The sequence below is a fragment of the Phyllostomus discolor genome, chromosome X (assembly GCF_004126475.2).
Source record: "Phyllostomus discolor isolate MPI-MPIP mPhyDis1 chromosome X, mPhyDis1.pri.v3, whole genome shotgun sequence".
In the NCBI taxonomy this organism is placed as follows: Eukaryota; Metazoa; Chordata; class Mammalia; order Chiroptera; family Phyllostomidae; genus Phyllostomus; species Phyllostomus discolor.
Genome location: NC_050198.1, coordinates 6,433,895 through 6,442,862, shown reverse-complemented (window position 1 = coordinate 6,442,862; position 8,968 = coordinate 6,433,895).

Sequence of the window (8,968 nt, the reverse complement as noted above, 5' to 3'; positions counted from 1 at the left end):
TTTTTGTATTTTATTTTATAATAAATTAGACCTTTTATGTTACCAAAATGTCACAGGTTTACTCTTTCATTGTATTAGTCCAATGTTAAATACTTTAAGTGTCTGTTTGTAAGACTTGTTTTTGAGAGCTATATTTAATATATTTTGTTTTTCAAATAAATCAATTAAAATTTAGAATGTTCTTAATATAGATGCTTGGGATTTTTTATTGCATAATTTTATAGAACTTTTACTAATGTTGTCTATAGTATTTTTTTAATTAATGATGACATATTTTTCAGCCATATCCATCAGTGTGGCACAGTTAGAATGTTTGCTTTCTTGCTTGATAAGCAAAACAGTAGTTGACTGTTACTGTAACCCAGTAATAACAATTTACCATTGTGGATGTAATTGTCAGTTATTGACAACTTTGGAAGTGTTTTGTCCTTCCTGGGTAAAATATATGTTACTAAAATGTAATATTTTATACTTCAATATTTATTTAAGTATATGCTAATAGTTTCATTTTGGCCATCAAGGCTTAGATTCTCAGCCCTGTTTCACTTTCTCTATAACCCATATCCACATCTAATATAGTGCTGCAGTCCCTTCTTATCTGCAGGGGTATGTTCCAAGACCCCCAATGGTTGCCTGAAACTGCAGATAGTACCCACTGAACCATATATAAGAGGTCTGTCCAGAAGGTATCCACCTATGTACGTGAAAAATAGAGACATTTATTGAAGAAGATAGAAGAAATATGTGCATAGGACAATGACACCTCAGTTTCCTTCAAAGAAGGCACCTTGGGACTTCTCACAGTTCTCCCAATCACCATCAGTTGCCCTGTCGTATTTTCCTGAATCTCGTCAATGGTCTGAACTCTCTTCCCTTTCAAAGGTTATTTTAGTTTTGGGAAAACCCAGAAGTCTCAGGGTGCCAAATCTGGGCTCTAGAGGGGCTGAGTGACCTGGGTGATTTGATTCCCCCCCCCAAAACTCTTCATGAGACATGATGCATGAGCAGGCACGTTGTCATGGTGAAGCTGCCAATCACCAGTTGCCCATAACTTTGGCCTTCTGAATCATCCAAACAGTTTTCATTGAAGAATGTTCAAGTTTAACACAAAATTTGATGCATATTCATTGCTCTACTTGCTTAGTCATTTTGAATGTGATGGCCACACAGTATACACGCTCATTCTATGGCATCTACCCCCCCTACTGACTAGTACAGTGAAGTCGTCATTGTTCACACATGTACATTCCAGTCCCCTCTGCTTGGCTGCCAGGTTACATCTATGTTGTGCCAACTGTTCTCATTATATTAACTATGGCTGGATTTTTTCTGGACAGACTTTATATTTCTTTTTTCCTCTATACATGCATACCAATGATAAAGTTTAAACTACTCTTGTACTTTGAAGCCATTATTAAGTAATATAAGGATTACTTGAATATAAGCACTGGGATAGTGCAGCAGTAGATGTAATAACTGATACCCAATAGCTAAGTGACTAACTGGAGGGTTGGATTCAGCATGAAGATGCTGGACAAAGGGATGATTCATGTCCTGGAAGGAACTGAGCAGGACAGTGTGAGATTTCACCAAGCTACTCAGAATGGCACACAATTTAGAATTTATAAAGTGTTTATTTCCAGAATTTTCCATTTAATATTTTTGGACTTTGGTTGACCATGGGTAACTGAAGCTATGGAAATCGAAACCCCAGACAAGGGGGGTGGGGGACTACTGTACTATTTCTGCAGTATTCTGTAAGTGGCAATCTGTGATTACATTCACTCTTGTGTAGGAGTGAAGCACTTGTCACCTCTTCACCCAAGTTTATTTTAACTCATAATACATTAAATTTGAGATGACTGTTTTCGCCATGATAAAAAAAGAATCTGCTCATTCACTTTGAGATGGAATAATTGTAATCTCAAATCATTAGTAAAATTTGAAAGGTTGATGATAGGTATAAATTTTGTTACACCAACACAGGTGAGCAAGAAATACTACTTTATTTTTCTGTAACAACATAATTTCTATGTTGATTACACAACTTCAAGGTGTTCTTGCAGACCTTCTGGTCAGATGGGGCAGGGAGTCCCAGTATGGGGAGCTGTGTTTCAGCCCACTTGCCTCTGTGGAACAGGGTGAGGTACTCTGGGCAACTCCCAATTTTTTCAGGCCTGCTGTCTGGCCTGGAGGGGTGAAAATCTATGCTCAGCCTTTCCTGTGAGTTCATCCCTGTGCCTGGATGGAGCAAGAGAACCTTCCAAGCCCAAGCACTGGGTTTGCCTTGGGGAAGCAGCTCCACCCACTCAGCTCCAGCAGGCTACTAAGTGTTCCCAGCAGCCCCTGCTGCAGTGGACCTGGGAGCCATCCTCCTCAGCGTGGGGCTGTGATTCAGCTCCTTTCTTGTGTATGGGCAAACCAGGCGCTAAGACCAGTAAATCTCTACGTTTGTGGACGCAAATCATACAGACCTGCACACCCCAATGAGTTCCCTGGTCAAAGTGCAGCCTGACGTGGTTCTGCAGGTGAGCAAAGTGGGATTATTACTTGGGTGCTGCAGGTAGGGACTCATGTGCTCAAGATCGAGTGCTGGCTGTTGTGAGCCCCTCTGTTTCTTGGTCTTAATCAGATTCCCAGTGATTGACCCCTGCAGGTTTCCCTGTCGTCCCTCTGAGGTGAGATCAGAGTAGGGGGTCCCACAAAGCATCCACAATGCTTGGGCTCTGGTTGTCTCCCAGGCTGTCTTCCCACTGGAGGAACCGGAGTCTTGGGGAAGCCTCTCCACATGATGTTGCAGTGGTCTGGAGTCAGGCAAGGCAGTAAGCCTATAGTTGCATCTCCTACCTGAAGCAGTCTGTCTTGGTGTCTGTGTGCAGGGTGCTTCAGCCTCACTCTATGGTTTAGCATTTTCTCAGTGGTGTCTACTTCATGAGTTGTTTGTTGTTCTTGTGGTGGTGGGTGGTGGGGTGGGGCAAGTCTGGAAGGACCCATGTCACCATTTTGTGACTCACTCTTAATTTCTATTTTGAGTCTCCATGCACTGTGAGTATAATCTTTGCCTTAGTCATTCACAGCTTTAGGGTTTCCCAGGCATGCAAGTAAAATACCCAAGACATAAATGGACATAGGTTTGGGAGAATACCAATGGGTGGGATTTTCATTCTTTTTTCAATTGCTTCTAAGTTTTGGAGCTGGGGAGAGGACTTCAGAATAAGGTTCTTGTAAATTATTTTTTAGCCATAAACAGCTAAGATGTCTGTTTGTCCTACCAGGTCTTTAGTCATTGGCCCAGAACTATCCTTATTCCTGTCCACAGCACCTGCTCACATGGAACAGTTTCTTTCTCTGCCCCTTCCAGGTCCCCCTCAAGCTCATAGGAATCAGTTTGTTGTGGCTTCATTATTTTGCATCACACAAAACCAGTTTTATCCAGTTCTCCACATACTTCCATGCAGGGCTGGCTACATAATTTGCAGGGCCCAGTACAAAATGATGAATTCAGTTTTAAATAGCAGTTTTATTTTTTTAACATTTTATTTTGGGATAATTTTGGACTCAGAGAGTGATTGCAAAAATAGTACAGAGAATTCCCATATGCCCTTCACCCAGCTTCCCCTAAATGTAACAGTTTTCATAACTGTGGTACAATGATCAAAACTCAGAAGTTAACATTGGTGCAATACTATTAACTCCAGACTTTGTGTTTCACCAGGTTTTCCACTGAAGTTCTTTTTTTTTTTTTTTTTGCTTCTGGGATTCAATTCAAAATCCCATGTTGCATTTAATTCTCATGTTTCCTTAGTCTCCTCCAATCTGTGGAAGTTCTCAGTCTTTCCTTGTTTTTCATAACCTTGACACTTTTGAAGAGTACTGGTCAGTCATTTTGTAGAATGTCCCTCAATTTGAGTTTATCTGATGTGTTCTTACGATTGCACTGAGGTTATATATTCTAGGGAAGAACATCCCAGAGATGGTGTATTCTATTCAGTATCCTAGCCTTTTGAATTTTTCAGTAAAACAGTTTCAAGAAAGTTCAGCAGTTTGCCCCAAACCATAGAGCTAGCTGCTAGCAGCAAAGTCAGGACTAGACCTCAAGTCTCAGTTTTATTCTAGGTTTGTTAAGACAAACCTATAAATCCTTTAATATATTTTTCAATACTACTGAAATGTTCAGCAGTTGTCTTCAAACATAGTGCCTGTAGGCTGGGTGATGGACAGAAATCCTAGGAGCAAAATAGTACCTTCAAATGCCATGAAGTTGAGCTCTTGCTTAGTGTGCCTGCTGCTTCATGGATAGCAGTGATGATGATCACCACTTAGTGAGCTCCAGCTGTGTGCCAGGTCTCAATTCAGCATCAGCACCTCCCCCTTCTAGAATCTCTGCAGAAGAGAAGCTGAGAACCACATTTCCTAGAAACCCCTGTCTCAGTCTGGTTCTGGTTTAGAGATTGTTGATGAAAGGAACTTGAATAAAATTTGAAGGCAGGAGAAAAGGAGAAGGCATTTTACCCTACAACCAGGACACATGGACAGACATAAGATTTACTGAAGCTTCTTAAAGGACTCATTAGAATCACATACTTCACTGCTGCAGATGGGTGGGGGTAGCATGAGGGGATTTCAGAGATTCTTCAGCAGCTTTTCAGTAATGTTTCAAAAATTTTCCATCTTGTTGCTTCAAGTTGAGGTCTCCAGCGTCTGCTTCCTTGATCTTTGGTGGCACCTTCTTTGACCTTGTCTTTTCTACCTCTTTTAATAGTCCTGTAAACTACTAATTCGTATCTTAAACCCCTTTATACCTGATATACATAGCATGGTTCTGCTTTCCTAGCCAACCCCTAAGCAGTACAATAGATATTAATGCATTTAATCCTGTCAACACCCTAGGAGTTTGGTGTCATTAGAAATCAGGGACCTCACAAGTAGATTGTGCCACTTCCACATCTAGCCAGGAGCAGTTTAATAAATATTTCAGATATTTCTTTGCAATAAAGCTGAACATCTTTATTATTGAATGGGTGTTTTTATGTGAAAAGAATGAAGATCAAGACTTTGTCTTTTATCTTTCAAATATAAAAAGGCTATTTCCATGTGAAATCATTTCCAGGCACTCTGAAAGCTTTCAGAGACCATAACCTGAGGGCCAGCGATGGATAAACTCCCTTTCTTCCAATCATGCGTTAGAGCACTCACAGCTTGCCTTCATTTCACTTAATTGCTTAAGTATTCATCTCCCCCTCTAGCTTGAGCTTCCTTAGGGCTGAGATTGTGTCTTCCTTCAGTGCCTAATACAGTGGTCTGGGGGTGGTAGGTGCCCAGTAAACAAAGTCATCTCTCATTCACCCTGCTTTACCATGCCTGAAATTCTATCATTAGTCTGATTTTTTTTCGTTGGAACCTAATTTGATCTTTCCCCCTGTTTAACTCTTAAATTCTATCTGTATTCATCCTCTGTGCCTTCATGTAGTTGAACTTGTTAAATCCATTCTTCAAAGTAGGTTTGATTGGAGTGTGAGAGAGCATGAGGACTTCTTAGTCTTCAGAGAGACGTATACACAAAGATAAATGTGCTATATGGGTTACAGCATCCTCTGTAATAGGATAAAAATGGGAAACGTGTTAAAGAATAATTTTTTAAAGAAAAAAGTGTGACTTTCTTACATGCATAAAGTAAACATATGTTAGAGATTTTATTGAATGTATTACTAATGAGGGAATGAGTAAGATGCCACAACCATTTCAAAGGACAATCCAAAGAACAGATACATTTATAGATTAGGAATATTAAAATGAAAGTTCAAGTGAAGGCAGAATTGGCTTACTCCACAGTTGGGGCATACAGTCAGTAGAATTGCTACCAGACAATTTATTTGTATGTCTATAGGTAAGAATTATTTTGCAGTGCTATCAGTTATATATAATTTACAGAGTGCAAAATCAGAATCAGTTAAGCAAGAACAGCGTGCTCTAAACAATGTACGGTTTTCCACTGAAGTACAAATTTTTCCCTATGAGTGTAAATATCCATTAATAGAGAACTGGTAACATAAATTAAACTGCTACAACAATGGGAAAACGTGCAGCCATTAAAAAGAATATGGCAGATATTATCTGCCAGAATGGCTAACATTTTAAAGACTGACAATACAAAGTGCTTATAGAAATTGGAACAACTGGAACACCGTACACAGCTGATAGGAATGTAAAATGGCATGGTCACTGTGGGAAAATGTTTGGTAGTCTCTTATAAAACTAAACATACACCACCTATGACCCAACAATTATAAGCATATTCTCAAGAGAAATGAGTGCATACGTCCACAGAAAGATTTCTAAAAGAATATTCACAGTAGCTTTCTATGCAAGAGCCCCAAACTGGAAACAACCCAAATTGTGGTGGAAATAACACTCAGCAACAAAAATAAAAAGCCACAAAACTACCAATACATGTAAAAAATGAATGAATCTCAGAAATATTATGTTGCATGAAAGAATCCAGACACAGAAGAATAGCTACTATGTGAGTCCAGGAATGTGAAGTTTAACAGACAAAACGAATGCATGGTATCAGAAGTCAAAGCAGTGGTTACCTCCTTGGGGATGATATTTACTGGAAGGGGTGGAAGGGAGTCTTTCTGGAATGTTGGAAATGTTCTACATATTGATTGGATGGAGGTCACACAAGGGTGCACATATGTAAAAGGGCTTCAAGCTGTATACTGTATATAAATTATACCTCAACAAAGTATTATTTTTTAAATGTAGTCAAACTGAATAAACTGATTTTAAAATTGTGTCCTGATTCACAAAGGCATATCTCTTAAGTTCAAACAGCAAATCACAAAACAGTAAAATGAAACATAATTTCATTTATATTATTAAAAGCCATGTGTGTGGTTGTATGTAATATGTGTATTCATCATGAAAGATGGAAGATAGTTATCTGGATTTACATTGGCTATTCTGGGCAATAGATAGGAGTAAGTGTGGAGAAGTATTGTTGTTTGAATCACTTAGAATGAAAATGTAATTTTAAAGCCTGACAGCTCTGGGTGGAGGGGATTAGAGGGTGGAGGGATTGAGAAAAAAAGAAAAAAGACTCATGGACACTGACAAGTGTGTGGTGATTGCAGGGGGAGGGGACTATAAGGAGGAGGATTAATGGTAATGAAAAAATACAATAAAAAGCAAAAAATAAAAGGCCAATTAAAAATATTGTTCTTTAATTTACTTTTTGAGAGAAGGAAAAGGAAGGAGAAAGAGAGGGAGAGAAACATCAATGTGTGAGAGAAACATCAATCAGCTGCCTCTCTCACATCCTCAACTGGGGACCTGGCTGGCAACCCAGGCATGTACCCCGACCGAGAATCAAACAGGCGACAATAAAAAGCCAATTTTAATTCAAGTAATATTAAACAGAAAATGCAATAACTGATCTTGAAGAAGAGTGGTGAAAAGGATATTACACAGTTGGACCAGGCTAGCCCTGAGATCTCAACTGGACGTCTTACAACAAAAGGTTCCTTTGGTTAAAAAACAGTGGGATTTTATTTATTTAAAATTTTTTTTTTACTTTTATTTTTTCATTGCTTGGTCAAATACAGTTGTCTCCACTTTCCTACCACCGCTTCCCCCCACCCCACCCACCCCCAGCTCTTACCCTCAATCCTACGCTCCTTTGGCTTTGTCCATGAGTCCTTTATACATGTTCCTTGAGGACCCTTCCCCCTCTTTCCCCTGTTATCCCCCTTACCCCTCCCTTCTGGTTACTGGCAGTTTGTTCTTTATTTCAGTGGGATTTTATTCAGCTCTAAATAAAGCCATAGCCAGAGATCTTCTGTGACTACAGTCTAACACAAAAATCTTGTTTTGTTCTTGGCCGCCTAGCACTGTCTTTCACACTGCAGGTCATTTCCCATCAGTGGGTAGTGAAATTAGTTTCATGAGTTGGCACCGACATTTAAAAAAATTAAAGAGATTAGAATGCAAACATCAGAGGACAATATTATTTTGGAAAACGTTTGTCTCAGATTTGTATTCATGCTGTATGTAAGAACTGAGTTGCCATGTAAAACAAATTTCTTATTTGTCACAAATCAGAAATATTTGAAAGCCGCTGGCTCTAGTAAGTCTCTAAGCTCTGTTTATAAGTGCAGGGTGACTGGCTTTCACTTGCCCTGTAAGTTAGAACGATTTGGGAGACAGTCCATGGGAATGGGAAGGACTTCCCCTTTGGCTACGGAGAAAGCACTCGCCTTCCTGCAGTCAGAGGCACAAATGAGCCCTTTAGGGATAACTTTGGCATCCAGATCGGGCTTGAGAAGCAGGAGCTGGACCTCAGTGGGTTGTGATTAGTGTGTTGAACTTCCCTGTCCTTATATTCTGCCTGTCACCTGATCCTTGAAATACTTGCTTTTTATTCCTTGAATTCCGTGTGTGCGTGTGTTCATTTTTTTAAACAAAAGACATTTCAGGTGTCTGTTCTCAGGAAAAACCAGTCACCAGCCTTCAGGATGAAGGCAATGGTAGGTTTCTTTTCCCATCTTAAATACAGGAAGAGTGGTGTGTGTGTGTGTGTGTGTGTGTGTGTGTGTGTGTGTGTAGAGGACAGGACACACATGCATATTCATTGTCCAGTATATAATTGTTATTCCTAAATTGCCAAATAATGACCTTCTGAACTAAGACATCTGACTTAAACAGGACCATTCAAGGCCAACTGGAGCAGATGCTTGTACTTTTGTATCACTAATATACATTTCCCGAGAATGTTGACTTCAAGTTTTTAAGGAACCATTTAAGTGAGTTTCCAAGCAAGTCACTTTCTGAAAAGTGATGTTCCTGTATATTTTAGTGGTTATCACTTTCTCTATCAGTACCTGTGTTTTCATTCTAATTGTTGGTTTACTTAAGTGATGAATGATGTCTGCTTAAAGAAGATAGAACACTTTTATATGTTTTTTAA